Source organism: Aedes aegypti, chromosome 2, assembly GCF_002204515.2.
Source record: "Aedes aegypti strain LVP_AGWG chromosome 2, AaegL5.0 Primary Assembly, whole genome shotgun sequence".
In the NCBI taxonomy this organism is placed as follows: Eukaryota; Metazoa; Arthropoda; class Insecta; order Diptera; family Culicidae; genus Aedes; species Aedes aegypti.
The window spans coordinates 60,619,390-60,626,932 of NC_035108.1; the positions used below are offsets into that span (position 1 = coordinate 60,619,390).

General features: G+C 44.9%; 1 long non-coding RNA gene across 1 annotated transcript; it reads left to right on the plus strand.

The window, feature by feature from the left end:
* The first annotated feature begins 407 nt into the window (after nt 1-407).
* Nucleotides 408-1,051, plus strand: LOC110675585. The gene is made up of 2 exons (XR_002499629.1): nt 408-649; nt 706-1,051. It is a non-coding gene; the product is annotated as an uncharacterized LOC110675585 (long non-coding RNA).
* The last annotated feature ends 6,492 nt before the right edge of the window (nt 1,052-7,543 follow it).

The following is a 7,543-nucleotide window of genomic DNA, read 5'->3' on the forward strand; positions in this document are numbered from 1 at the left end:
CATGCTTCATGCCATCTTCTCTGGAGGATCAAAACTTTTGTTGAATTTTGTGCTATCGTCACCATCATCACTCATCCTACTCCGAGTGGAGAGAGAATAACCGCATCGGAAACCGCAAAATTTAATCTGTACGTCAAGTCATTCGCCAAGCGAATTGTAGATTTTTTTTGGATCGCACGTCACATCTGTTCGGTTTCACTGCACGGAAAATAAATCTGATTTGCATTGGAGAAGTCCTCATTCTTTTTTGTTTAAATTCTGTTATTTTTCTAAGCTGTTCATCCACTTGAATGTATAATCTATTTTCATGTAGAGATAGAAATAACGTCAAAATCTTACACGAAACGAGAAACAAAAAATATGATTATGCTTCATCTGAATTTCTCCGTGTTTGTTCTGACAGCACATTCTGACGAAGACAAGCCACAACGCAAACTGCTTGTCCCGGTCGATATTGGATTCTGGCACCCTTCAGCTTGGCATTACTTCTCAACTGGGACATAGTCGAGAAAATTTCCATTCCGAAAAGATCCCAAACTGACAGGACTCGAACCCACAACCCTCAGCTTGGTCTTGTTGAATAGCTGCACGTTCACCGCTACGACTATCTGGGCCCCTACCCCATTGGAGCGTATTTTCCACAGGCAAGGTAGGTAACAAATTTACAGCGGAAAAACAAATTTCCTCACATCTTGCTGCTTGCAGGGCGGCACTTTTCAATCGACTTCAACGAATGAATGTCGATGGCGTCACTTTGTTCGGGAATCGATCAGACGGAGATGAGGTGCTTTCTTCTGCCGTGTCTCGGACGAGAAGCAAGCGAGTTGAATGGAACGAGATGGAACACGGTAATCAAATTTTCTTTGCCGGAAGAATCGTCACGCTGGAAAACGGCATGGAAGAAGTCAATTGAAAATTGATTTGGCGATAACGGTTTCAACAGTTAGGTGATATTTCCCGATGGTTTCCTGGGAAGAAAATTCAGTTCAATGTGGTTTGTGGTTTCGAATTTGTAATAAAGAAGCTGTTATCGAGATGTCGTTGCCAAAAATGAAGAGGTGGAAAACTTTTACCTAGACATTTTACTTGAATTGGTGCCAGCGAATGTCATTCGTTATTTTATTTATTTATTTTTTACTTTTTATGCAGTCATTCTTTTAAGTTCATTTTTAAACTTTTCCGCAAGCTTTCTCTAGTTTGTGTTGTAGATTTGCAAAAACTTTTCCAGAATTCTCTAAAAAAAATTAGAATCTCCTCTTCTTTATAAGGTTGTTTCCTTCGGAGGTTGCATCCAAAAATTTAAATGCAGACATTCAAAAACTTCAGAGGAAGCTTTCACAAGCTTCTATGGAAACTTTTAGAAGCTTATTGGAAGCTCTACGAAGCTTCTCTGGCAGCTTTCAGAAGCTACTCTATAAACTAGAAGCTACTAGAAGCTTCTCTGAAAGCTATAAGAAACCTGGAAGCTTCCAGGAGCTTCTCTGGAAGCTTTCAGAAGCTTCTCTGGAAGCTTTCAGAAGCTTCTCTGGAAGCTTTCAGAAGCTTCTCTGGAAGCTTTCAGAAGCATCTCTGGAAGCTTTCAGAATTTTCACTGGAAGATTTCAGGAGCTTCTCTGGAAGCTTTCAGAAGCTTCTCTGGAAACTTTCAGAAGGTTCTCTAGAAGCTTTCAGGAGCATCTCTGGAAGCTTTCAGAAGCTTCTCTGGAAGCTTTCAGAAGCTTCTCTGGAAGCTTTCAGAAGCTTCTCTGGAAGCTTTCAGAAGCTTCTCTGGAAGCTTTCAAAAGCTACTCTGGAAGCTTTCAGAAGCTTCTCTGGAAGCTTTCAGAAGCTTCTCTGGAAGCTTTCAGAATGTTCTCTGGAAGCTTTCAGGAGCTTGTCTTGAAGCTTCTCTGGAAATTCTCAGTAGCTTCTCTGAAAGCTGTCAAAAGCTTCCCTGGAAGCTTTCAGATGCTTCTTTGGAAGCTTTCAAAAGCTTCTCTGGAAGCTGTCAAAAGCTTCCCTGGAAGCTTTCAGATGCTTCTTTGGAAGCTTTCAGAAGCTTCTCTGGAAGCTTTCAGAAGCTTCTCTGGAAGCTTTCAGAAGGTTCTCTAGAAGCTTTCAGGACCTTCTCTGGAAGCTTTCAGAAGCTTCTCTGGAAGCTTTCAGGAGCTTCTCTGGAAGCTTTCAGGAGCTTCTCTGGAAGCTTTTAGAAGCTTCTCTGGAAGCTTTCAGAAGCTTCTCTGGAAGCTTTCAGAAGCTTCTCTGGAAGCTTTCAGAAGCTTCTCTGGAAGCTTTCAGAAGCTTCTCTGGAAGCTTTCAGAAGCTTCTCTGGAAGCTTTCAGAAGCTTCTCTGGAAGCTTTCAGAAGCTTCTCTGGAAGCTTTCAGAAGCTTCTCTGGAAGCTTTCAGAAGCTTCTCTGGAAGCTTTCAGAAGCTTCTCTGGCAGCTTTCAGAAGCTTCTCTGGAAGCTTTCAGAAGCTTCTCTGGAAGCTTTCAGAAGCTTCTCTGGAAGCTTTCAGAAGCTTCTCTGGAAGCTTTCAGATGCTTCTCTGGAAGCTTTCAGAAGCTTCTCTGGAAGCTCTCAGAAGCTTCTCTGGAAACTCTCAGAAGCTTCTCTGGAAGCTCTCAGAAACTTCTCTGGAAGCTTTCAGAAGTTTCTCTGGAAGGTTTCAGAAGCTTCTCTGGAAGCTTGCAGAAGCTTTTCTGGAAGCTTGCAGAAGCTTCTCTGGAAGCTTGCAGAAGCTTCTCTGGAAGCTCTCAGAAGCTTCTCTGGAAGCTTTCAGAAGCTTCTCTGGAAGCTTTCAGAAGCATCTCTGGAAGCTTTCAGAATTTTCACTGGAAGATTTCAGGAGCTTCTCTGGAAGCTTTCAGAAGCTTCTCTGGAAACTTTCAGAAGGTTCTCTAGAAGCTTTCAGGAGCATCTCTGGAAGCTTTCAGAAGCTTCTCTGGAAGCTTTCAGAAGCTTCTCTGGAAGCTTTCAGAAGCTTCTCTGGAAGCTTTCAGAAGCTTCTCTGGAAGCTTTCAAAAGCTACTCTGGAAGCTTTCAGAAGCTTCTCTGGAAGCTTTCAGAAGCTTCTCTGGAAGCTTTCAGAATGTTCTCTGGAAGCTTTCAGGAGCTTGTCTTGAAGCTTCTCTGGAAATTCTCAGTAGCTTCTCTGAAAGCTGTCAAAAGCTTCCCTGGAAGCTTTCAGATGCTTCTTTGGAAGCTTTCAAAAGCTTCTCTGGAAGCTGTCAAAAGCTTCCCTGGAAGCTTTCAGATGCTTCTTTGGAAGCTTTCAGAAGCTTCTCTGGAAGCTTTCAGAAGCTTCTCTGGAAGCTTTCAGAAGGTTCTCTAGAAGCTTTCAGGACCTTCTCTGGAAGCTTTCAGAAGCTTCTCTGGAAGCTTTCAGGAGCTTCTCTGGAAGCTTTCAGGAGCTTCTCTGGAAGCTTTTAGAAGCTTCTCTGGAAGCTTTCAGAAGCTTCTCTGGAAGCTTTCAGAAGCTTCTCTGGAAGCTTTCAGAAGCTTCTCTGGAAGCTTTCAGAAGCTTCTCTGGAAGCTTTCAGAAGCTTCTCTGGAAGCTTTCAGAAGCTTCTCTGGAAGCTTTCAGAAGCATCTCTGGAAGCTTTCAGAATTTTCACTGGAAGATTTCAGGAGCTTCTCTGGAAGCTTTCAGAAGCTTCTCTGGAAACTTTCAGAAGGTTCTCTAGAAGCTTTCAGGAGCATCTCTGGAAGCTTTCAGAAGCTTCTCTGGAAGCTTTCAGAAGCTTCTCTGGAAGCTTTCAGAAGCTTCTCTGGAAGCTTTCAGAAGCTTCTCTGGAAGCTTTCAGAAGCTTCTCTGGAAGCTTTCAGAATGTTCTCTGGAAGCTTTCAGGAGCTTGTCTTGAAGCTTCTCTGGAAATTCTCAGTAGCTTCTCTGAAAGCTGTCAAAAGCTTCCCTGGAAGCTTTCAGATGCTTCTTTGGAAGCTTTCAAAAGCTTCTCTGGAAGCTGTCAAAAGCTTCCCTGGAAGCTTTCAGATGCTTCTTTGGAAGCTTTCAGAAGCTTCTCTGGAAGCTTTCAGAAGCTTCTCTGGAAGCTTTCAGAAGGTTCTCTAGAAGCTTTCAGGACCTTCTCTGGAAGCTTTCAGAAGCTTCTCTGGAAGCTTTCAGGAGCTTCTCTGGAAGCTTTCAGGAGCTTCTCTGGAAGCTTTTAGAAGCTTCTCTGGAAGCTTTCAGAAGCTTCTCTGGAAGCTTTCAGAAGCTTCTCTGGAAGCTTTCAGAAGCTTCTCTGGAAGCTTTCAGAAGCTTCTCTGGAAGCTTTCAGAAGCTTCTCTGGAAGCTTTCAGAAGCTTCTCTGGAAGCTTTCAGAAGCTTCTCTGGAAGCTTTCAGAAGCTTCTCTGGAAGCTTTCAGAAGCTTCTCTGGAAGCTTTCAGAAGCTTCTCTGGAAGCTTTCAGAAGCTTCTCTGGAAGCTTTCAGAAGCTTCTCTGGAAGCTTTCAGAAGCTTCTCTGGAAGCTTTCAGAAGCTTCTCTGGAAGCTTTCAGAAGCTTCTCTGGAAGCTTTCAGAAGCTTCTCTGGAAGCTTTCAGAAGCTTCTCTGGAAGCTTTCAGATGCTTCTCTGGAAGCTTTCAGAAGCTTCTCTGGAAGCTCTCAGAAGCTTCTCTGGAAACTCTCAGAAGCTTCTCTGGAAGCTCTCAGAAACTTCTCTGGAAGCTTTCAGAAGTTTCTCTGGAAGGTTTCAGAAGCTTCTCTGGAAGCTTGCAGAAGCTTTTCTGGAAGCTTGCAGAAGCTTCTCTGGAAGCTTGCAGAAGCTTCTCTGGAAGCTCTCAGAAGCTTCTCTGGAAACTCTCAGAAGCTTCTCTGGAAGCTCTCAGAAACTTCTCTGGAAGCTTTCAGAAGTTTCTCTGGAAGGTTTCAGAAGCTTCTCTGGAAGGTTTCAGAAGCTTCTCTGGAAGCTTGCAGAAGCTTCTCTGGAAGCTTGCAGAAGCTTCTCTGGAAGCTAGCAGAAGCTTCTCTGGAAGCTTGCAGAAGCTTCTCTGGAAGCTTGCAGAAGCTTCTCTGGAAGCTTTCAGAAGCTTCTCTGGAAGCTTTCAGAAGCTTCTCTGGAAGCTTTCAGAAGCTTCTCTGGAAGCTTTCAGAAGCTTCTCTGGAAGCTTTCAGATGCTTCTCTGGAAGCTTTCAGAAGCTTCTCTGGAAGCTCTCAGAAGCTTCTCTGGAAACTCTCAGAAGCTTCTCTGGAAGCTCTCAGAAACTTCTCTGGAAGCTTTCAGAAGTTTCTCTGGAAGGTTTCAGAAGCTTCTCTGGAAGCTTGCAGAAGCTTCTCTGGAAGCTTGCAGAAGCTTCTCTGGAAGCTTGCAGAAGCTTCTCTGGAAGCTTGCAGAAGCTTCTCTGGAAGCTTGCAGAAGCTTCTCTGGAAGCTTGCAGAAGCTTCTCTGGAAGCTTGCAGAAGCTTCTCTGGAAGCTTGCAGAAGCTTCTCTGGAAGCTTGCAGAAGCTTCTCTGGAAGCTTGCAGAAGCTTCTCTGGAAGCTTGCAGAAGCTTCTCTGGAAGCTTGCAGAAGCTTCTCTGGAAGCTTGCAGAAGCTTCTCTGGAAGCTTGCAGAAGCTTCTCTGGAAGCTTTCAGAAGCTTCTCTGGAAGCTTTCAGAAGCTTCTCTGGAAGCTTTCAGAAGCTTCTCTGGAAGCTTTCAGAAGCTTCTCTGGAAGCTTTCAGATGCTTCTCTGGAAGCTTTCAGAAGCTTCTCTGGAAGCTCTCAGAAGCTTCTCTGGAAACTCTCAGAAGCTTCTCTGGAAGCTCTCAGAAACTTCTCTGGAAGCTTTCAGAAGTTTCTCTGGAAGGTTTCAGAAGCTTCTCTGGAAGCTTGCAGAAGCTTCTCTGGAAGCTTGCAGAAGCTTCTCTGGAAGCTTGCAGAAGCTTCTCTGGAAGCTTGCAGAAGCTTCTCTGGAAGCTTGCAGAAGCTTCTCTGGAAGCTTGCAGAAGCTTCTCTGGAAGCTTGCAGAAGCTTCTCTGGAAGCTTGCAGAAGCTTCTCTGGAAGCTTGCAGAAGCCTCTCTGGAAGCTTGCAGAAGCTTCTCTGGAAGCTTGCACAAGCTTCTCTGGAAGCTTGCAGAAGCTTCTCTGGAAGCTTGCAGAAGCTTCTCTGGAAGCTTGCAGAAGCTTCTCTGGAAGCTTGCAGAAGCTTCTCTGGAAGCTTGCAGAAGCTTCTCTGGAAGCTTGCAGAAGCTTCTCTGGAAGCTTGCAGAAGCTTCTCTGGAAGCTTGCAGAAGCTTTTCTGGAAGCTTGCAGAAGCTTCTCTGGAAGCTTGCAGGAGCTTCTCTGGAAGGTTTCAGAAGCTTCTCTGGAAGCTTGCAAAAGCTTGTCTGGAAGCTTGCAGAAGCTTCTCTGGAAGCTTGCAGAAGCTTCTCTGGAAGCTTGCAGAAGCTTCTCTGGAAGCTTGCAGAAGCTTCTCTGGAAGCTTGCAGAAGCTTCTCTGGAAGCTTGCAGAAGCTTCTCTGGAAGGTTTCAGAAGCTTCTCTGGAAGCTTGCAGAAGCTTCTCTGGAAGCTTGAAGAAGCTTCTCTGGAAGCTTGCAGAAGCTTGTCTGGAAGCTCTCAGAAGAATCTTTGGAAGCTCTCAAAAGCTTCTCTGGATGCTTTCATAAGCTTCTCTGGAAGCTTTCAGAAGCTTCTCTGGAAGCTATCAGAAACTTCTCTGGAAGCTCTCAGAGGCTTCTCTGGAAGCTCTCAGAAGCTTCTCTGGAAGCTCTCAGAAGCTTGTCTGGAAGTTCTCAGAAGCCTCCCTGGAAGCTTTCAGAAGCTTCTCTGGAAGCTCTCAGATGCTTCCTGGAAGCTCTCAGAAGCTTCTTTGGAAATTCTCCGAAGCTTCTTTTCAAGCTTTCAGAAGATTCATTAGAAGGTCTCAGAAGCTTTTTTGGAAGCTCTCAGAAGCTTCTTTGGAAGCTCTTAGAAGCTTCTTAGAAAGCTCTCAGAAGCTTTTCAGAAAGCTCTCAGAAGCTTCTTTCGAAGTTCTCAGAAGCTTGTCTGGAAGCTCTCAGAAGCATCTTTGGAAGCTCTCAAAAGCTTGTCTGGAAGCTTTCAGAAGTTTCTCTGGAAGGTTTCAGAAGCTTCTCTGGAAGCTTGCAGAAGCTTCTCTGGAAGCTTGCAGAAGCTTCTCTGGAAGCTTGCAGAAGCTTCTCTGGAAGCTTGCAGAAGCTTCTCTGGAAGCTTGCAGAAGCTTCTCTGGAAGCTTGCAGAAGCTTCTCTGGAAGCTTTCAGAAGCTTCTCTGGAAGCTTTCAGGAGCTTCTCTGGAAGCTTTCAGAAGCTTCTCTGGAAGCTTTCAGAAGCTTCTCTGGAAGCTTTCAGAAGCTTCTCTGGAAGCTTTCAGAAGCTTCTCTGGAAGCTTTCAGAAGCTTCTCTGGAAACTTTCAGAAGCTTCTCTGGAAGCTTTCAGAAGCTTCTCTGGAAGCTTTCAGAAGCTTCTCTGGAAGCTTTCAGAAGCTTCTCTGGAAGCTTTCAGAAGCTTCTCTGGAAGCTTTCAGAAGCTTCTCTGGAAGCTTTCAGAAGCTTCTCTGGAAGCTTTCAGAAGCTTCTCTGGAAGCTTTCAGAAGCTTCTCTGGAAGCTTTCAGAAGCTTC